The 18,903-nt window shown below is 47.2% G+C and overlaps 1 pseudogene; it reads left to right on the forward strand.

Moving 5' to 3' along the window:
* Positions 1-3,120: 3,120 nt before the first annotated feature.
* The window catches only part of LOC142302750 (olfactory receptor 1E16-like), a 61,976-nt pseudogene continuing 46,193 nt past the window's right edge, over positions 3,121-18,903 (forward strand).

Here is an 18,903-nt window from a genome sequence, read left to right on the forward strand (position 1 = left end):
CCTTGATATTCCTTTCTTTCTTCCTTGGTGTGAATGGACTCCTATGTATCTTCCCTGTTAGGATTAACTCTTTCCCTTTTGGACCCTGCGGATATCGTGGCGTTCAGCTGCAAAATCCTTATCCCAATCACTGTGTCTATGTATACCTGCATTCCCCTTGGTCTGTTGCCAGCAATAGAGTTTACTCCTGTACTGTCCAGATTGCAAGCAGTCAGCTTGAAATCTACTGTCATAACACGTCATTGTATGTTGCTGTCATTCTACCAAAATAATCTTGCAGAGAAATTGCTCGCTTGCATTCCCATTTGTTCTTTAGATCTTAGTGGGGTCGACAAGTGCTCATCCTGTCCAGTCATAACCTAGGGTCTATAGGGCCTATTTTAGGGTCAGCAAGGGCCTAGGTATCCTGATCGGCATATAGGTGTATAGCCTAAAAAAGCAGCCTGCAGCTGCCAGGATTGCCGTATCCTTTAGATGCGACAATCCTGGAACTTTACCTGGTTCTTCTCAATTGCCCTGGTGTGGTGGCAATTGAGGTAATAATTGGTTATTGGCAGCCCACAGCTGCAACTAAGCCCTAGATTAGTAATGGGAGTCGTCTATGAGACCCCTCCATTACTAATCTGTAAGTGAAAAGAAGTAAACACAAACACCGAAAAATCCTTTATTTGAAATAAAATACAAAAAATCCACCCTCTTTCACCAATTTATTAACTCCAAAAGCACCCAGATCCAACGTAATCCACACAAGGTTCTACAAAGACTCCAGCTCTGCTACATCTGAAGGCACAGCAAGTAGCCATAGAACATGATTATCCTCTGTGACGTTCAGACAGACATTGAGCTTGCCATGAGCGATGACCCCAATCAGGTAAGTTGCATTCACAGCAGGAGGTTCCCACGGTCCTCCACCTGTGATTGCAGATAACCTTACCTCAGGTCACTGAATTTAATGAAATTATCTGAGATCATGTTACTTGCGGCCATAGGTGGCGGACCGTGAGAAACTCCAGCTTTGACCAAGACTAACCTGAGTTACATCACTGCTGATTGCTGAGGCTTAGTCTCTGCATGAAGTTACACTATATGGAGAAAAGATATGAACACCAGTGATGTAAGAGGAATATATGAAAAGCAAAATTTGCTGTGTGAATATTGACATGAAAAATCCAATAGCTATATGTAAGAATGAAAATATGAAAATGGAATCTGCATTACTGCCATGAGCATATGAATAAAGATAAATTTAGCTATTGAATTGATCAATGCAATAGAGCCCTAACACTACGCCAAAGTATTTCTCTACGTTGGGGTCCCTAGCTAGTGTGTGTCCTCTCATGCAGTTAAAAAACTTACCGTGTTGGGAAGCTGAGACCCAGGCTATATATGCGTATAATGTGGACTGGCAATAGGTGTGGTGGGGCCGGGTTCACAAACGAAAGACTACAAATCAATTAAGAAATGAAGTTACAGCATGCGGTCATTCGCTAAGGCCACCTCTGTCACTTCAGATGTAGCAAAGTGGTATCAGCATGGGAGTATTTTAGGGTTTAATAAAGGGGTAAAAGATGGTGTTTTTTGTATTTTATTTCAAATAAAGGATTTTTGAGTGTTTATGTTTATTTACTTTCACTTAGAGATTAGTAATGAGGGGGTCTCATACACCCTCCCCATTACAAATCTAGGACTTAGTGGCAGCTGTGAGCTGACATTAACCACTTATTACCCTGATTGCCACCGCACTAGGGCAATCGGGAAAAGCCGGGTAAAGTTCTGGTATTGTTGCATCTAATAGATGTGACAATCCTGGGCGGATGCAAGCTGCTATTTTTTGGCTGGGGCCCAATAAGCATGGGTCTACCCTGCCTGAGAATACCAGATCCAAGCTGTTGGGCTTTATCATGGATGAGTATTCAAATTAGGGGGGACTGCGCACCGTTTTTTAAAATTGTTTAAATAATTAAAAAAAAAAAAAGCTGCATGCTGTTTATCTTATTTTGATACACAGCCAAGATAAGCACACGTCTGGGGGCTGCAGCCTGCAGCCGTATGCTTTATCTGTGCTGGGTATCATAATACACTAAAGGGGGCTTTACACGCTACGACATCGCTAATGTGAAGTCGTTGGGGTCACGGAATTTGCGACGCACATCCGGCCGCATTAGCGATGCCGTTGCGTGTGACACCTATGAGCGATTTTGCATCGTCGCAAAAACGTGCAAAATCGCTCATCGGTGACATGGGGGTCCATTCTCAAAAATCGTTACTGCAGCAGTAATGAAGTTGTTCCTCGTTCCTGCGGCAGCACACATTGCTCCGTGTGACACCGCAGGAATGAGGAACCTCTCCTTACCTGCCTCCTGGCCACAATGCGGAAGGAAGGAGGTGGGCGGGATGTTCGTCCTGCTCATCTCCGCCCCTCCGCTTCTATTGGGTGGCAGTTCAGTGACGCTGCTGTGACGTCTCTGTGATGCTAAACGAACTGCCCCCTTAGAAAGGAGGCGGTTCGCAGGTCACAGCGACGTCGCCGGGCAGGTAAGTAGTGTGACGGGTCTGGGCGATGTTGTGCGGCACGGGCAGCGATTTGCCCGTGTCGCTCAACAGATGGGGGCGGGTACGCACGCTAGCAATATCGGTACCGATATTACAGCGTGTAAAGCGGCCTTTAGGGGGGACCCTGCACCTATTTGTTTATCTGTGATTATTTTATCTGTGATTGCAAACAGCCAGACGCTGACACACAGGCTGGTGGTGCATCTGACTGAAACCAAACACAGATGCCAGGACTGCCAGTGGGTGGGAGAAGCGGTGAATATGGTTGAGCAATAATGAGCGGCCCCGGAAGAAGAGTGAGAGGCCTTGAAGCAGTTACAGCTGCACCAGAGACCTGGTAAGTATAGTGCACTTGCTTTATTTTTATTTTTTCTTTCAGAGTTGCTGGCCCCGGTCATTAGCTGGAGTTCCCTGAGAACTCTGGGCCTGGAAACGGCAACCAGATACTTTTGAAACCGTGTGGATCTGGACTTTTACAGTCCGGGTCCGTCCATCTCTAATTTTAAAGTGTTGTTCTATAATGAAGGATTCTAACTACATTTTGTCATCTTTCTCCAGGTAGTCAATATGAATAATTGCACAAACAGTACAGTCAAGGAATTCAAAATTTTGTCTTTTTACACCTCTGCGGCAGGACAAATCGCAATGTTAATTGGAGTGTTACTCTTGTATTTGATGACAGTCATTGGGAATGTGATCATTATTAGTCTTGTGTGTTTAGTGACCCAGCTGCACACCCCTATGTATTTCTTCCTATGTAACCTTTCTATTGCGGATATCACCTATGTGTCCATTACTCTCCCAAAGCTCTTGTCCATCATTGTAACCCAGGATCATACGATCTCATTTCAAGGCTGCATAACTCAGTTGTATTTCTTTTTAGTGTGTGGACAGGCGGAAATATTCATCCTTACGTGCATGGCTTATGACCGCTATGTGGCAATCTGTAAGCCTTTGCAGTATACAATAGCCATGAGAAAAAGTGTGAGGCTTACAATGGCGGCTTCATCATGGCTCATTGGAATCTTTAATTCTTTGTTGCATTCATTGATTGTATCTTCTTTATCTTTCTGCAATTCCAATGAAATTGATCATTTTTTCTGCGATCTGAAGACGTTAAGTAAGCTCTCTGCCAGTGACTCCACAAAGCGAGATATTTTGACCATTGTCGAAAGCATATTCATTGGATGTGTACCATATTCCCTCATTGTAGTATCCTATGTCTACATAATTTCCACCATATTGAAGATCAAATCCTCCCAGGGTCGTCATAAAGCTTTCACTAGCTGTACTTCCCATATTACGACGGTCGTATTATTCTATGGACCAATTATCTTCTTGTACATGAAACCCGAAACGGACCATTCCAGAGAAGATAATAAACTGCTCTCTGTTATTTATGTGGCTGTGGTGCCAATGTTGAACCCACTGGTGTACAGTCTAAGGAATAAGGATGTATTCGATGCCACGGTAAAAGTAAAACTGTACTTAAAGAACATCTTCAATGAATGGGAACGTGTTTCATAGTTTACCGATGAAGCCAATTTTGACCTTAATGTTCAAGCCAAATTTTTTAAATCTGACCAGTGTCAATTTATGTAGTAATAACTCTGGAACACTTCAAAAAATACCAGTGATTCTGAGATTGCTACTTCATGACACATTGTAATTTATGTAAGTGGTAAATTTTATGTTGATATTTTTTGCTTTAATTTGTAAAAATATCGGAATTTGGTCGAAAATTTTGAAATTTTAGCTATTTTCAATATTTATTTCCTTAAATCAATTAGTCATGCTGTATTAAATAATAAATAACACTTCCCATATGTCCTCTACATCTGCATCATATTTTGTTTCGATGTTAGAAACGTGAAAAGTTTAGTGGTAATTTCACATTTTTTAAAAAAATGACAAAACCTGCTTCTTTAGGGACCTATTCAGATATAAGTATCCTTTAAGTATTCTATATATTAGAAACTCTCCCAAAAGTAATACCATTTTTAAAAACTGCACCCCTCAAATACTTCTTCAAACTGATGTCAAGGAATTTTTCAAATATTCAGGAGCTACACAGGAATTAAAGGGATGATCCACTACAAAGCATAGAGGGCACACCAGTGTAAAGCTGTGAAAGAAGGCTTTTTCTAAATACCTTCTGTTGCCCATTCTGCCTGTATGTGGCAATATCTCTGTCTACTCATCCCCCATCCGGGCTTCTGTGACCTCTGATGTCCGGTGAGGTCACGTCAACTTCTGGAATTGGAAATTAACCTTGTGTTAATGCTCAGATCTGGGGTTGTTGCGGTGGCTCAAGAGGGAACCGGATTCGGGGTCTGAGCACCCGTCTGTCGCTCGCAAGTGAAAAGGGGGATATATATACAGGGGAGGTTGTGTCAGTGACGCCACTCATGGGTGGCAGTGATTGTTGGTGACACTGCCACTGCCCGGGGCTGATGGAGCGGGGCAGCAGGATGGTATCCCCTCCACGGGTAGGGGACGTGTAGTCCCAGGGCCCAGGTGTAGATGGAGTAGAGTGCTGGGATGCAGTCTGCAGGGCTGGACCGGATGATACCGGTGTACTCACTGTTTTTGAATAAATCACACAGAGTCCAGATAGTAAACCAACTGCCGGATACTGGTAGCCTCTGGAGGGGTGTGCTCGGGTTCCGCACACTGGTGGAAAGAACAGGGGCCCTTCCTCCTTCACTTTGGTGTCTTGTATGTTGACTAGTCCGCATAAAACGGGAAAAGTCCCCTCCCGGTGTCTTTGCTGCGGGAGCTGTGGCCCACGAGATCTGACCCTTGAGATTTTAGCAAGCACTTGCTAGCCCCGCGTTGGGCTTCTGTCTCGCTCTATCTGGGCTGCTAGTGGGACAAGACTTGGAATCTTGTCCCCTGCTGGTCAATTGGAAAGGTGCTTGAAGCAGTCATCTCCCTAGGGTCCAGGTACCTCGACTGTGCACGGCCTCCAGACCGGATCCCCGCTGTCGGCACCGGCGGGCTACAACCCTGCCCCGGTCCACATAAGGTCTCCCGCGACCGGATCTCCATCGCCTGTGGTCCTACTCTGCCGTCTGCCACCTAGTCAGCTCCACTAGTCCGGTAGTCCGGGAGCTGCAACCCCCGACTACAGACTTCTACTGTCCTCTCACTTCAACTCGAGACTCCTTCTGTCTTACTGTGTCTGCACTCTGACTCAGACTCTGTTCACTCTGAACTCCTCCACAGACTCAACTGTCTTGTTCCCTCCCCTGACACCTCAGAACCCCTAGGTGGGCGTCACCATCTGCCTGGCCTCGCCCACTGGTGTGTTCTTATTGTCCTTGGGGTGGTGACTAGGCTTTGTGGCTGGTGTTGTGTAGCTGTGTGGGGTTGTGGTGGAAGGCCAAGGAGGAGGGAATCCTGCATCTGGAAGATGGATGCAGTCTTCTGTGACAACCTGATTTTGTCAGGGCATCACACTGGCATCATGGAGTGAGTGACTGGGCTGTGGGAGAAGTTTCACTGCACATCACAGCCAAGCATTACTTGTGCTTGCAACGCTTTGCAGTGAAGGAGAGAACCCGCAAGGCTGCGATGTGCGATGAAACTCCACCCCCAGTCCAGTCACTTACAGAGACTGGGTCCCACCTTGGTGATACTGGGTCAACTTCCAATTCCAGAAGTTGACATGGCATCAATGGACATCAGAGGTCACTGCAGCCTGGGTCTCGTGATGGGGAAGAGTGGACAGTGATAGCGCTGCTCACAGGCTGAATGGTCAACAGAAGGTATTTAAAAATAACCCTTTGTCTCAGCTTTAAATCGATGTGGCCACTATGCCTTGTAGTGGGCCACCTCTTTAATAAAAGATGGAATGAAGAAAAAAATAATTTTGCATCTACAATATTGCTTTAACCTGAACGTTTTTACTATTACAAGGGATTGAATGAAAAAAATGGACTCCACAATTTATTACCCAGTTTATTCTGAACGCTCTCATACACAACATGAGGTCAGAAACATCTGTTTAGACAAACGAACGGGATCAGAAGGGAAGGAGCACTGTTTTAATTTTAGAACACATATTTGGCTGAAATATTGCATTTGCAGAGCCCTTAAGGCGCCTAAACAGCTGGAAACCCCCCACAAGTGACCCAATTTTGGAATCTACACCAAACAAGGAATTCATCTAAGGATGTGTTCACTATTTTGGAACCCATAGATGTGTCGCTGGCAGGGAGGTCGCTGCGCTCACCACGCTCGGGTCCGGCACTTCTGCGAAGGCTGCTCGGTGGCTCGAGCGGTGGGCCGGATCCGGGGACTCGAGCGGCGCTCCTCGCCCGTGAGTGAAAGGGGGGTAGTTTGGGATTTGGGGAGTTGGTCCGTGACGCCACCCACAGTGTGTGGTGAGGTTGGGACACCACCACTGCTCTGGATGGGGATCCCGGGAGCGATGACAGGGAGCAGCTGAGATGTTTCTCTCCCTTCCGTGGGTAGGGGGGTAGGTGGTCCCGGGGCCCGGTGAGGTGAGACGGGGGTTGGCAGGGTTGGCAAGGTGCAGGGTCGCTGGGGCAGCGCGGTGCCAGATGGCACAGTGGTACTCACTCAGCCAAGAATGGATACAGAGTCTCCGATAAAACAAACGGCTGGATGGACGGGTCCCGCAGCCGGCTGCTGTGGTGACCCCCGGTAGGTGGATGGTGGCTGCCTTTCCCTGCACCTGTTGTGTATCTTCGGTCCTGATGGCTTCCCACCGGTAACCCGCTCCCCAGCTTGGATATGGGCCAGAGGAGCCCCTTTTGCCTGCAGGCGCTGGCCCTGGGAATTCTAACTGTGGCGGTAGCTGTATTTCCCTTTCTCGGTTTGGACGGTTGCCTTCAGTCACGTCTTTGTTGCTAGGAAACCCCGGAGGTTCCAGTCGCTAACGGATTTGACCGGTTTAACGGCGACTCCAAGCCTGGTCGGGGTCCGTAGGCCCTGCCGGTTTGTGCTGGCTTCTCTTCGCTCCCCGGTTCGGTACCGGCGGGCCACCGCCCATCCCCGGTCCTACGGTTCCACGTCGTTCGGCCTCTCCTGCAGACGGCCACCACCATCTGCCAACCCTGCTCTCGGTGCCCGGGCCACGTACCCGGACACAGTCAGTCTGCTCCTCTACTACCACTTAACTCCTTCTCCTTCACTCTCCCTAACTGAACTGCTCACTCTTCACTGACTTCCTTTTCTCGCCACCAGGACTGTGAACTCCTCAGTGGGTGGGGCCAACCACCTGGCTCCACCCCACCAGGTGTGGACATCAGCCCCTGGAGGGAGGCAACAAGGATTTGTGTGACTGATGTGCCTATCTCGCGGTGTGGGGTGTGTTGTTGCAGTACCTGTGACGACCTGGCTTGTCCAGGGCGCCACAGATGCATTACAGAACTTTTCAAAATGGGAATGTGAAAACTAAAATTACTTTTTTATGTTAAAATGTTGTTTTAGCCCTAAATTTGTAACTTTCATAATCAATAATAGGATAATAAACAGACCCCATAATTTGTTAGGCAATTTTTCACAAATATGATGATACCCCATATGTGGTCAAAAAACGCTGTTTGCGCACACGGCAGGGCTTGGGAAGCAAAGATGTCGGTTTGATTTTTGAAGTGTAAATTTATCTGGAATAGATAGCAGCACCATGTCACATTTGTAGAACCCCTGAGGTTCGAAAACTGCAGAAACCCCCATAAGTGAGACCAATTTTGGAACGTGACCCCTGAAGAAACTCAACTAGGCATTTACTGAGCATTTTTAACCTACAGTTGATTCTCAAAACTTTATCACATTTAGATGTGATATCAAAAAATAAAAAAAATACTAAAATACTAATTTAGCACCAAATGTATCATTTATACAAGGTTAATGGGTGAAAATTGACCCCATACTTTGTTATGCAATTTCTCTGGTACGTAGTGATGCCCCATACTGTATGTGGTCAAAACTAATGTTTGGGCACATACAAAACTTGGAAAAAGCAAACAGGGCTATTTAATTTTTAGAATGCAAATTTAGACACAGTGTTGCATTTGCAGGCCCCCTGAGGTGCCAAAAAAGCAGAAAAACTCAAAAGTGGCACCTCTGTGCAAATTGCATCTCTCAATGAATTCATCTCTGGCTGCAGTGACTATTCTGCAACATCCACACCATGACTTTTTTTTCTGAAAAATTGCAAATATGCCAGCCTAGTGCCGAAAGATTGCACCCAGCTTTTGCTTATCGTCGCTTACTGTTGTATATTTATGCACAATGCCACTCAGAAGAAGGGGTTCATTTGAAGTTGATATTTCACTGGATTTTATGTGGGTGGTGGGGGCCTTGTCATTTTTCCAGAGTCTTTTTTTTCTACCAGTGGCGTGGGGACCCTCTATATTTCCAGTGACAGATAATGGACCTGAGTTGGAACTGATTTTTTGCAGGATAAGTTAGGAATTTTAGTGGTAACATTTTGGGTTACATAATATTTTTTGATCCCTTATTGTATAAGGCTGGGATCACATTCTTGTGTCCTTTGGTGAGGATTTACGTTGAGGTTTCCGTGTAAATAACACAAAAATGAAGAAACCCCAGATGGAACCCCTCATTATAATGACGCAGCTAGACACACTTTGGACTATTTTGCATCTAGTCTTGGATCCATCTTTTTTAGGAGTGCACAGGACAGTAGTCATCCACACTTGTGTGCTAAAAAGACACCTAAAACTTATGGGACACAAAAGAGAGACCAGAGCCATAGTGTGCAGATTGAATACTGCTTGCTATTCAATCAAGTATCGGGCTACTCAGGCATGCTCAATACTTGATTGTTTATCCCTGGTGCTGAAGCGCCATGCTAGAGTCCCTGCCATGTTTGTTTTGCAACTATTTTTTAGCAATAAAATATGTGGAGATAGCCTCCCAATAACGGTGATGCCGTATCCATGTTGGCTACTAGCATTACGGTAAATGGCCAGTCACAATACATCATTGGGTATGGATAAGACCAGGTGATGTGGTGCTCAGCTCACTCTACTGCGAAAACAGTGTAAGGATAGCTTCTACAAGAGGGATAGGTTGGGATTACAGGTGTAAAGGCAGAGATTAGAACCTTACAGTCCTTGTTGCTGCTGCCTAAAACCAAAAGTCCTTTTCAGGACTAAATATATTCTATCCCCTATTAATACCGCTGTTTTCTGCATTCAGTGTAGAGGTAGGTGCTGCAGGAGGGTTAGGCTAGGCTTACAAGCATAGATTGTAGCCTTACAGTCCTTTCTGCTGCACCCTAAAGCCACTGTTGAATACAGAACAGTGCAAACAGGTAGTTAGTTGGATGTTAGATAATGCTTTAAGAATGTTTCCCTCTCTTCCCCAGAGCTCGGTCTCACTAGCCAAGAGTCTGGATCACATAATCTTTACCCTGATCCTCATTTCTCCCACAATGGCGAATCCCAGGAAGCAAGTGATAATGTGCCGCCCCCACGTCAGTAGCAGCCGGGCTGCTCGGATCTGGATCCTCAGTGGCTCGAGGTATTTCCGGGCCCAGAGGTCGCGCGGACACTCAAATAAAAAGAGAACGTATTTGTATGGGGATTGCTGTAGATACTTTGTGATGCCACCCACATTAACTACCCCTCCGTGGGTAGTGATGGAAAGAGTTGAGCTCGGTTCGAGGTTCTCCAGTTCGCGGCTCGAGTGATTTTGGGGGCTGTTCTAGATCGAACTAGAACTCGAGCTTTTTGCTAAAGCTCGATAGTTCTAGATACGTTCGAGAACGGTTCTAGCAGCAAAAAAACAGCTAATTCCTAGCTGGCTTTCCGCTGTAATAGTGTAAGTCCCTCTGTGACTCACACTATTATGACATTTCAGTGTATAGTGTGCGGGAACAGCGCATTCAGATCACTGCTGTATGGATAATGGCGATCGCCATTTTTTTTTTTTTTTCGTTGTCTTCCTTCCCAAAGCGCGCGCGTGTAGTGGGGCGGGCCAGCATGTCAGCCAATCCCAGACACACACACAGCTAAGTGGACTTTTAGCCAGAGAAGCAACGGCATGTGTGATAGGATGTCCATGTCACATGTCCCTGCATTATAAAAACGAGTATCTGCCCGTCCGGACGCCATTATCTCTTCTGCGTCTGGGTGTCAGTCACCGCTGGCGTAGCTCCTTTCTCCGATAATGCTGTGTACGCTCTATACACAGCGCTATACAGAATAGGGATAGAAGTTTCTATTAGTCCTTTTAAGGGCTAATACCGGCAGGGTCAGAGCCATAGGTGACAGTCAGGGCCGTGAAAACAGAGTTTAACAGCTACACAAGATGACAGCGTCTGTGTAGCTAAGGTCAAGGGATTTCCTCGCTGCATTTCCCCATTAGGAGGGATAGAAACAGAGGCTTATTTTTCTCTACCCAGACCCACAACCCTGCCACTGTACCCTCCTGCCCTTTGCACACTCAAGCTCACTGTTACTAAGCCAGTATACTAGCAAACACTGAGCAAACTTAGTGGCATCCTAAAAGTAGCTGTTGGACTTCCATTAGTGTCCCACTGGTGCAAATCTATGTGCATCACCTCTGCATTGCACACTCAAGCTCATTGTTACTAAGCCATTATACTAGGAAACACTGAGTAAACTTAGTGGCATCCTAAAAGTGGCTGTTGGACTTCCATTAGTGTCCCACTGGTGCAAATCTATGTGCAGCACCTCTGCATTGCACACTCAAACTCATTGTTACTAAGCCATTATACTAGCAAACACTGAGTAAACTTAGTGGCATCCTAAAAGTGGCTGTAGGACTTCCATTAGTGTCCCACTGGTGCAAATCTATGTGCATCACCTCTGCATTGCACACTCAAACTCATTGTTACTAAGCCATTATACTAGCAAACACTGAGTAAACTTAGTGGCATCCTAAAAGTGTCTGTTGGACTTCCATTAGTGTCCCACTGGTGCATATCTATGTGCATCACCTCTGCATTGCACACTCAAACTCATTGTTAACAAGCCATTATACTAGCAAACACTGCTGCCAGTTTAAGGGCCATAGTTGCATTGTCGGGGATAGTTATTGTTGTTTATTCTGCTGTTAATAAAGCTAGACCACCGATGCAATCTACACCACCTCTCAATTTTTACTACCACATTTTAAGTGCACAATCTTGTCGCAATCAAAATGAGTGGCAAAATGACAGATGCTGGTGGAAAGGGGAAGAGGCGTGTTGGAAAAGGAAAAAAAGGGTTTGTCCGTGGGGAAGGTGGCAAAGCTCCATTAACATCTGCTGAAGATAGACCATCTTCCAGCAAAAGTAAGATGTCTACTACTTTCCGTGGACAATCCGATGTGCTCCCTTTTTTACGGACACGAACAACTGGAACAAAGGTAGATGATGGCCAAAAAAGGAAAATGCTTGAATGGATCTCAAGTGGTCCAGCAAGTGCCCTCTCCGCCACCTCAACTACCGCCGCATCCAAAAAACACCAGTCCTCTGAGTTGTCATCCCAATCACACTTGCTTTCTCCCAGCTCTGAAGTCTCCATCCGCCCTGCACAGTATGGTGGAACTCAGATGGCTGAGTCTGCAGAGCTGTTCAGTCACACTATAGCCTGGGAATCAGAGGTCTGATCCCAAGCTACAGTGAGTACAGACCAGGAAATGGTCAGCAGTGATGCCCAGAACCTTTGTGACTCTGATTCAGGCCGTGAGGACCAAGTTTCTGAGCATAATGTTGACCCTTTTTCACAAACTGTAACACCTGCTGTTATAGACAATGAGGAACATACTGATGACTATGAGACGCAGATACCAGATTGTGATGACAACTTAAATATTCGGTCAGGGCAAGAAGAGGCTCGGTCTGAGGGTGAGGGGAGTGCAAACACAACAATTCATGAGGAAGTTCTAGATCCCACCTACTGTCAACCCACAGTCAGGCCCTCGAGGAGGTCAACAGAGATGGTGGAGGAGGATGCAACTGACGACGAAGTTACCTTGCGCCTTCCTGGACAGAGTCGGAGTACTGGTAGCACGTCTACAACTGCATCCTCAGCCACCACTGTGCCTCTGAGCACTAGTCGAGGTGGATCAGCAGTTCGCATGCCCTCTAAGCCTTGCCTAGCCTGGTCCTTTTTTGACATAGCAAAAGATCGCCCAAATTATGTGATCTGTAAAATTTGTCGTGATTCTGTTAGTAGAGGTCAAAAGCTCAGCAGTTTGACAACTTCTTCCATGAATCGTCACATGAATAAATATCATATGTCCCAGTGGGAAGCTCACCGTGCTGCAATGCGGCCTAGCGGAGTGAACCATCCACGGCCTGCCCCTTCCAGTGCATCCGCGCACTCTTCATCTTCTAGGACTGTGGGGACAGCTGTCACACCTGGTTTTCCACGCACAACTTCCACCACTGTAACCGCAACAGGCAGTTTGCTTGGTAGGTCGTCAGTTGGTTTGGAAGGGGAAACAAGTGCGTGTGTACAGCTCTCTCAGACATCGATAGCACCAACGTTGGATGAAGGCAACATCATGTCTCCGCCTGCACTTTCCTCACAAACCTGCATTTTTCCAGGGACACCCTACTCAACACCGTCTACACACAGCAGCCAGATCTCTGTCCCTCAGATGTGGACAAATAAAAGACCATTTCCTGCGACCCATGAAAAAGCTAAGAGGTTGATTTTATCCCTCTGTAAGCTCTTGGCTACCGAAATGCTGCCTTTCCGCCTGGTGGACACACAGGATTTTAGAGACCTTATGTCTGTCGCTGTGCCCCAGTACCAGATGCCCAGTCGCCACTACTTCTCTAAGAAAGGTGTGCCTGCGCTACACCAGAATGTCACACACAACATCACCGCTTCCTTGAGAAACTCTGTGTGTGAACGGGTGCATTTCACCACCAATAGCATGGACAGGGACGTTACATGTTGCTGACTGGGCACTGGGTAACTATGGTGATAGATGGTGAAGGGTCTGCTGCACAAGTCTTGCCGTCCCCACGACTTGTGTGTCAATCCTCTGTCTGTCCAAGTTCCGCCACTGCTTCTGCCTCCTCCACCTCATCTGGGTCCTCCACCTCCGCCCCAAGCCTGCCTGGTCAGGCCACCAGCGTTCTCACTGCGCGGAAGGAATCACGCACCCCTCATTACTATGCTGGCAGCAGAGCGCAACGACATCAGGCGGTCTTTAGCTTGACATGTCTTGGAAATAGGAGTCACACAGCGGATGAGTTGTGGGCAGCTCTGGAGACTGAGTTTAATAAATGGTTGTCTCCACTCAACCTGCAGCCTGGTAAGGCCGTGTGCGACAATGCTGCAAACCTGGGTGCGGCCCTTCGCCTGGGCAAGGTGACACACGTGCCTTGTATGGCTCACGTGTTGAACCTTGTTGTCCAGCAATTTTTAACACACTATCCCCGCCTAGATGGCCTTCTGAACAGGGCACGAAAACTGTCTGCTCACTTCCGCCGTTCAACCACCGCTGCTGAGCAACTTGCATCGCTCCAGAAGTCTTTCGGCCTGCCGGTTCATCGCCTGAAATGCGATGTGGCGACACGCTGGAATTCGACTCTCCACATGTTACAGCGACTGTGGCAGCACCGCCGAGCCCTGGTGCAATACGTCATGACGTATAGCCTGGGCCAACGAGATGCAGAGGTGGGGCTGATCACCCTGATGGAGTGGTCTCAGATCAAGGACCTATGCACCCTTCTGCACAGTTTCGACATGGCGACGAATATGTTTAGCGCTGACAATGCCATTATCAGCATGACAATTCCAGTCATTTACATGCTGGAGCACACGCTAAACACTATTCGGAGTCAGGGGGTGGGACAACAGGAAGGGGAGGAACTACAGGAGGATTCATATGCGCAAGACACAACAACATCACCAAGGTCCAGACGTTCATCATCACCAACGCGGCACGCATGGGACCATGGGGGACAGGGATCAACAAGGGCGCATGGTAGCAGGCGAAATGTTGAGGAAGGTGCAGGAGAACATGAAGAAATGGAGCACGAACTGTCCATGGACATGGAAGACTCAGCGGATGAGGGAGACCTTGGTCAAATTTCAGTTGAAAGAGGTTGGGGGGAGATGTCAGAGGAAGAAAGAACGGTTAGCACCTCTATGCCACAAACACAGCGTGGACTTGGTCCGCATGGCTGCGCAAGACACATGAGTGTCTTCTTGCTGCACTACCTCCAACATGACCCTCGTATTGTCAAAATTAGAAGTGATGATGACTACTGGATTGCCACACTATTAGATCCCCGGTACAAATCCAAATTTTGTGACATAATTCCAGCCATAGAAAGGGACGCACGTATGCAGGAGTATCAGCAGAAGCTGTTACTCGATCTTAGCTCGGCTTTTCCACCAAACAACCGTGCAGGTGCAGGGAGTGATTCTCCCAGTTGTAACTTGACAAACATGGGACGGTCTCGTCATCTTCAACAGTCTACCCGTACCAGTAGCACCGTATCTGGTGCTGGTAACAGCAATTTTATTAAATCTTTTCATAATTTTTTTAGACCCTCCTTTGCAAGGCCACCTGAGACAACAAGTCTGACACATAGTCAACGGCTAGAGAGGATGATACAGGAGTATCTCCAAATGAACATCGATGCCATGACTTTGCAAATGGAGCCTTGCTCATTTTGGGCTTCAAATCTTGAAATATGGCCAGAGCTCTCCACTTACGCCTTGGAGATTTTGTCGTGTCCAGCTGCCAGCGTTGTCTCTGAACGTGTCTTCAGTGCTGCTGGGTGTGTGCTGACAGATAAGCGCACACATCTGTCCAGTGACAATGTGGACAGACTAACGTTCATCAAAATGAACAAGTCATGGATCCAGAAGGAATTTACTACCCCTGAGTCATCCTGGGGAGAGTAAATGCTTGTGGATTTGGAATGTGCTTGATGCAAATCAAAACATCCTGTTTGCAACTAGGGCACAACTGCTGCCACTGATAAGGTGTCTGTGTGGCCCAATTTTTTGAAAAAAGGGAGTCTCCGCTTGGAGTAACCATTGCTTGCTGTGTTTTTTAAAAATGATCCAAGATGAACAGAGCTGGGATCAGGAAAGACTTTGCTACCTACCCCGGTGTCATCCTGGGGATGGTTAAGTATGGCGTATTTTTGAATGTGCTTGATGCAAATCTAGCTGTGAAGTGTACAACTAGGGCACAAGTGCTGCCACTGAAGTGGTTAGTGTCTGTGTGGCCCAATTATTGGAAAAAAAGGGAGAGTCCGCTTGGAGTAACCCTTGCTTACATTGTTTTTAAAAATTATCCAAGATGAACAGAGCTGGGATCAGGAAAGACTTTGCTACCTACCCCGGTGTCATCCTAAGGACGGTTAAGTATGGCGTATTTTTGATTGTGCTTGATGCAAATCTACCTGTGAAGTGTACAACTAGGGCACAAGTGCTGCCACTGAAGGGGTGGGTGTGTGTGGGGCCCAATTTTTGGAAAAAAAGGGAGACTCCGCTTGGAGTAACCCTTGCTTACATTGTTTTTAAAAATGATCCAAGATGAACAGAGCTGGGATCAGGAAAGACTTTGCTACCTACCCCGGTGTCATCCTGGGGACGGTTAAGTATGGCGTATTTTTGAATGTGCTTGATGCAAATCTAGCTGTGAAGTGTACAACTGGGGCACAAGTGCTGCCGCTGAAGGGGTGGGTGTGTGTGGGGCCCAATTTTTGGAAAAAAAGGGAGACTCCGCTTGGAGTAACCCTTGCTTAGATTGTTTTTAAAAATGAGCCAAGATGCACAGCGCTGGTATCAGGAAAGACTTTGCTACCTACCCCGGTGTCATCCTGGGGACGGTTAAGTATGGCGTATTTTTGAATGTGCTTGATGCAAATCTAGCTGTGAAGTGTACAACTGGGGCACAAGTGCTGCCACTGAAGGGGTGGGTGTGTGTGGGGCCCAATTTTTGGAAAAAAGGGAGACTCCGCTTGGAGTAACATTTGCTTGCTGTGTTTTTTAAAAGGAGCCAAGATGAACAAGTCATGGTTCAGCAAAGACTTTGCTACCTACCCCGGTGTCATCCTGGGGACGGTTAAGTATGGCGTATTTTTGATTATGCTTGATGCAAATCTACCTGTGAAGTATACAACTAGGGCACAAGTGCTGCCACTGAAGGGGTGGGTGTGTGTGTGTGGCCCAATTTTTGAAAAAATGGGAGACTCCGATTGGAGTCACCTTGCGGTGTTTTACATGATTTTAGAAGGGCGTGCCATGCCTATATCTGTGTCTCCTCCTCTTTTTCCTTGTCCAGCTCTTTTGTTTTTGCATGAGTATATGTCCTTGTCACTTTCCCATGTGTTTGTGTTGTGTTGTGAGTTGTTTGTCACCTTTTGGACACCTTTGAGGATGTTTTCTAGGTGTTTTTATGTGTTTGTGATTGCCTGCCATTGTTTCCTATGCGGTTCGAGTTCGGTTCGTCGAACGTTCGACGAACCGAACCGAACTCGAACGAGACCTCCGTTCAGCGAACCAAACTCGAGCCGATCCGCGACCGGTTCGCTCATCTCTAGTGATGGATGCCCCGGGGCTCAGTGTCCAGAACACAGGGAGTGATATAGGTCGGAGGTGGCGTGCTGGGCCAGACCGGGGAATGTTGGTGTACTCACTGTAGAAGAATTACACACAAGTCCGTTGGTAAACGTCCAGGTGTACTCAGGTCCCACACCCAGCTGGTGTACCGATGTCCCTTCTCCGGCACTCTGTAGGTTTCCTCACTTTTGGACGACTCCGAACGGAATGGGGAAGTCCACTCCCGGTGTATTTTGGTTGGGAGACGTGCTTGCGAAAACTGACCCGTGTGATTTCAGTGGGTGTATGTGAATACCCTGTCAACCGTGGTGGGCTGCCGTTTCGCTCTATCTGGGCTAAACTTCTGGAGCTAGGCTTGAAACCTGCTCCCGGCCTGGTGAATTAGAGAAGGGGCTTGCAACCGTCTTCTATCTAGGGTCCAGGTACCCCGCCTGTGCACGGTTTCCGGACCGGATCTCCGCTGTCAATACCGGCGGGCTCCAACCCTGTCCCGGTCCACACTGGATCTCCCGTGACCGTATTCCCGTCGCCTTTGGACATGATCCACTGCTTGCCACCTAGCCAGCAGACCAGGGCCACTACCCTGTCTACTCTCCACTAGGCTCAGCTTGTCTCTGACAGTCTGTCACTGTCACGTCTCTCCACTTGACCTTCAAACTTAGACTCCAAACTAGACTTCGACTAACTTGTTCCCGCCCCCGAATCCTCAAGACCCCTAGGTGGGCACTCCCAATCCGCCTGGTCCTGTCCACTGGTGTGTCCTTCTTACCCTGGGGGGGTGGCTAGGATTTTGTGGCTGATGGAACCTTGTATGGGAAGGTGTTATGTATGGCGCCAGGGCATCACAATAACACTCGAACACTCTGAGGAGCTCTTTACTTTTACATTTAATGATTCTGAATGGATACCCTTCATGTTTCCAGAAGGACACGAGGAGATTATGTTTAGTGAGGCCCAAATATTTGAACAGCCACGGTCATAAGAAGATGATGATGGGGATCGGCAATTAGTGTCTAAAGAGGTAGATGATGATGAGAAACAGTTGCCAATAAGTAAAGTTGTTTAGACAACAAGTAAGGAGGAGGATCAGAGTGTGGAAGTGGAAGACAAGGTGGTGGACGATGAAGTTACTGACCCAATTTGGGAAGGTGCCTCTCAGAGAGAGGACAACAGAGCAGAGGAGGAAGGATCCACAGCACTGCAAAAGGCAGGAAGAGACAGTGAAGTAGCCTGAAGGAGAAGGTGGGCAACGGTTTCCCAGAACACCCATGTGTTGCATGTTCCCAGGCCAACATCTAGGTGTTCCTCAATCTGGCACTTTTTTAAAGAAAGTGTGGACAACAAAAAAACAGTAATTTGCAATCTGTGCTGTACCAACTCAACAGGAGCCTGACCACTAGAAGCCTAACCATCTGAAATGAATGAGGACCGGGAAGAGGGGGAGATGGAGAGTCATCCGCCTGGTGGAAACAGGGAAGTCTTGCCTATTGGGTGTCTGGCACACATTGCTGACTTCATGTCTCACTGCCTTTCCCATGACCCTCCTGTTTTATGCATTTTGGCCAACATTGATTAATTATTGCTCACCCTTCTTGACCCATGTTACAATAAGAACTTTCCATCTCTTCTTTCTGTTTCGAAGAGGGCTAGTAAAATGTACAATACTAGAAGGCCCTAGTCAAACAATTAATACAAAAATTCCAGAGATCATATTTCGTTAAGCAACCAAGAAGGAAAATTGAGGGAGACACACACCATGTCCAACAGAGGCAGGGGAACAATAGCAAAGGTCTGGCACAGT

This window comes from Anomaloglossus baeobatrachus, chromosome 4 (genome assembly GCF_048569485.1).
Source record: "Anomaloglossus baeobatrachus isolate aAnoBae1 chromosome 4, aAnoBae1.hap1, whole genome shotgun sequence".
Classification (NCBI taxonomy): Eukaryota; Metazoa; Chordata; class Amphibia; order Anura; family Aromobatidae; genus Anomaloglossus; species Anomaloglossus baeobatrachus.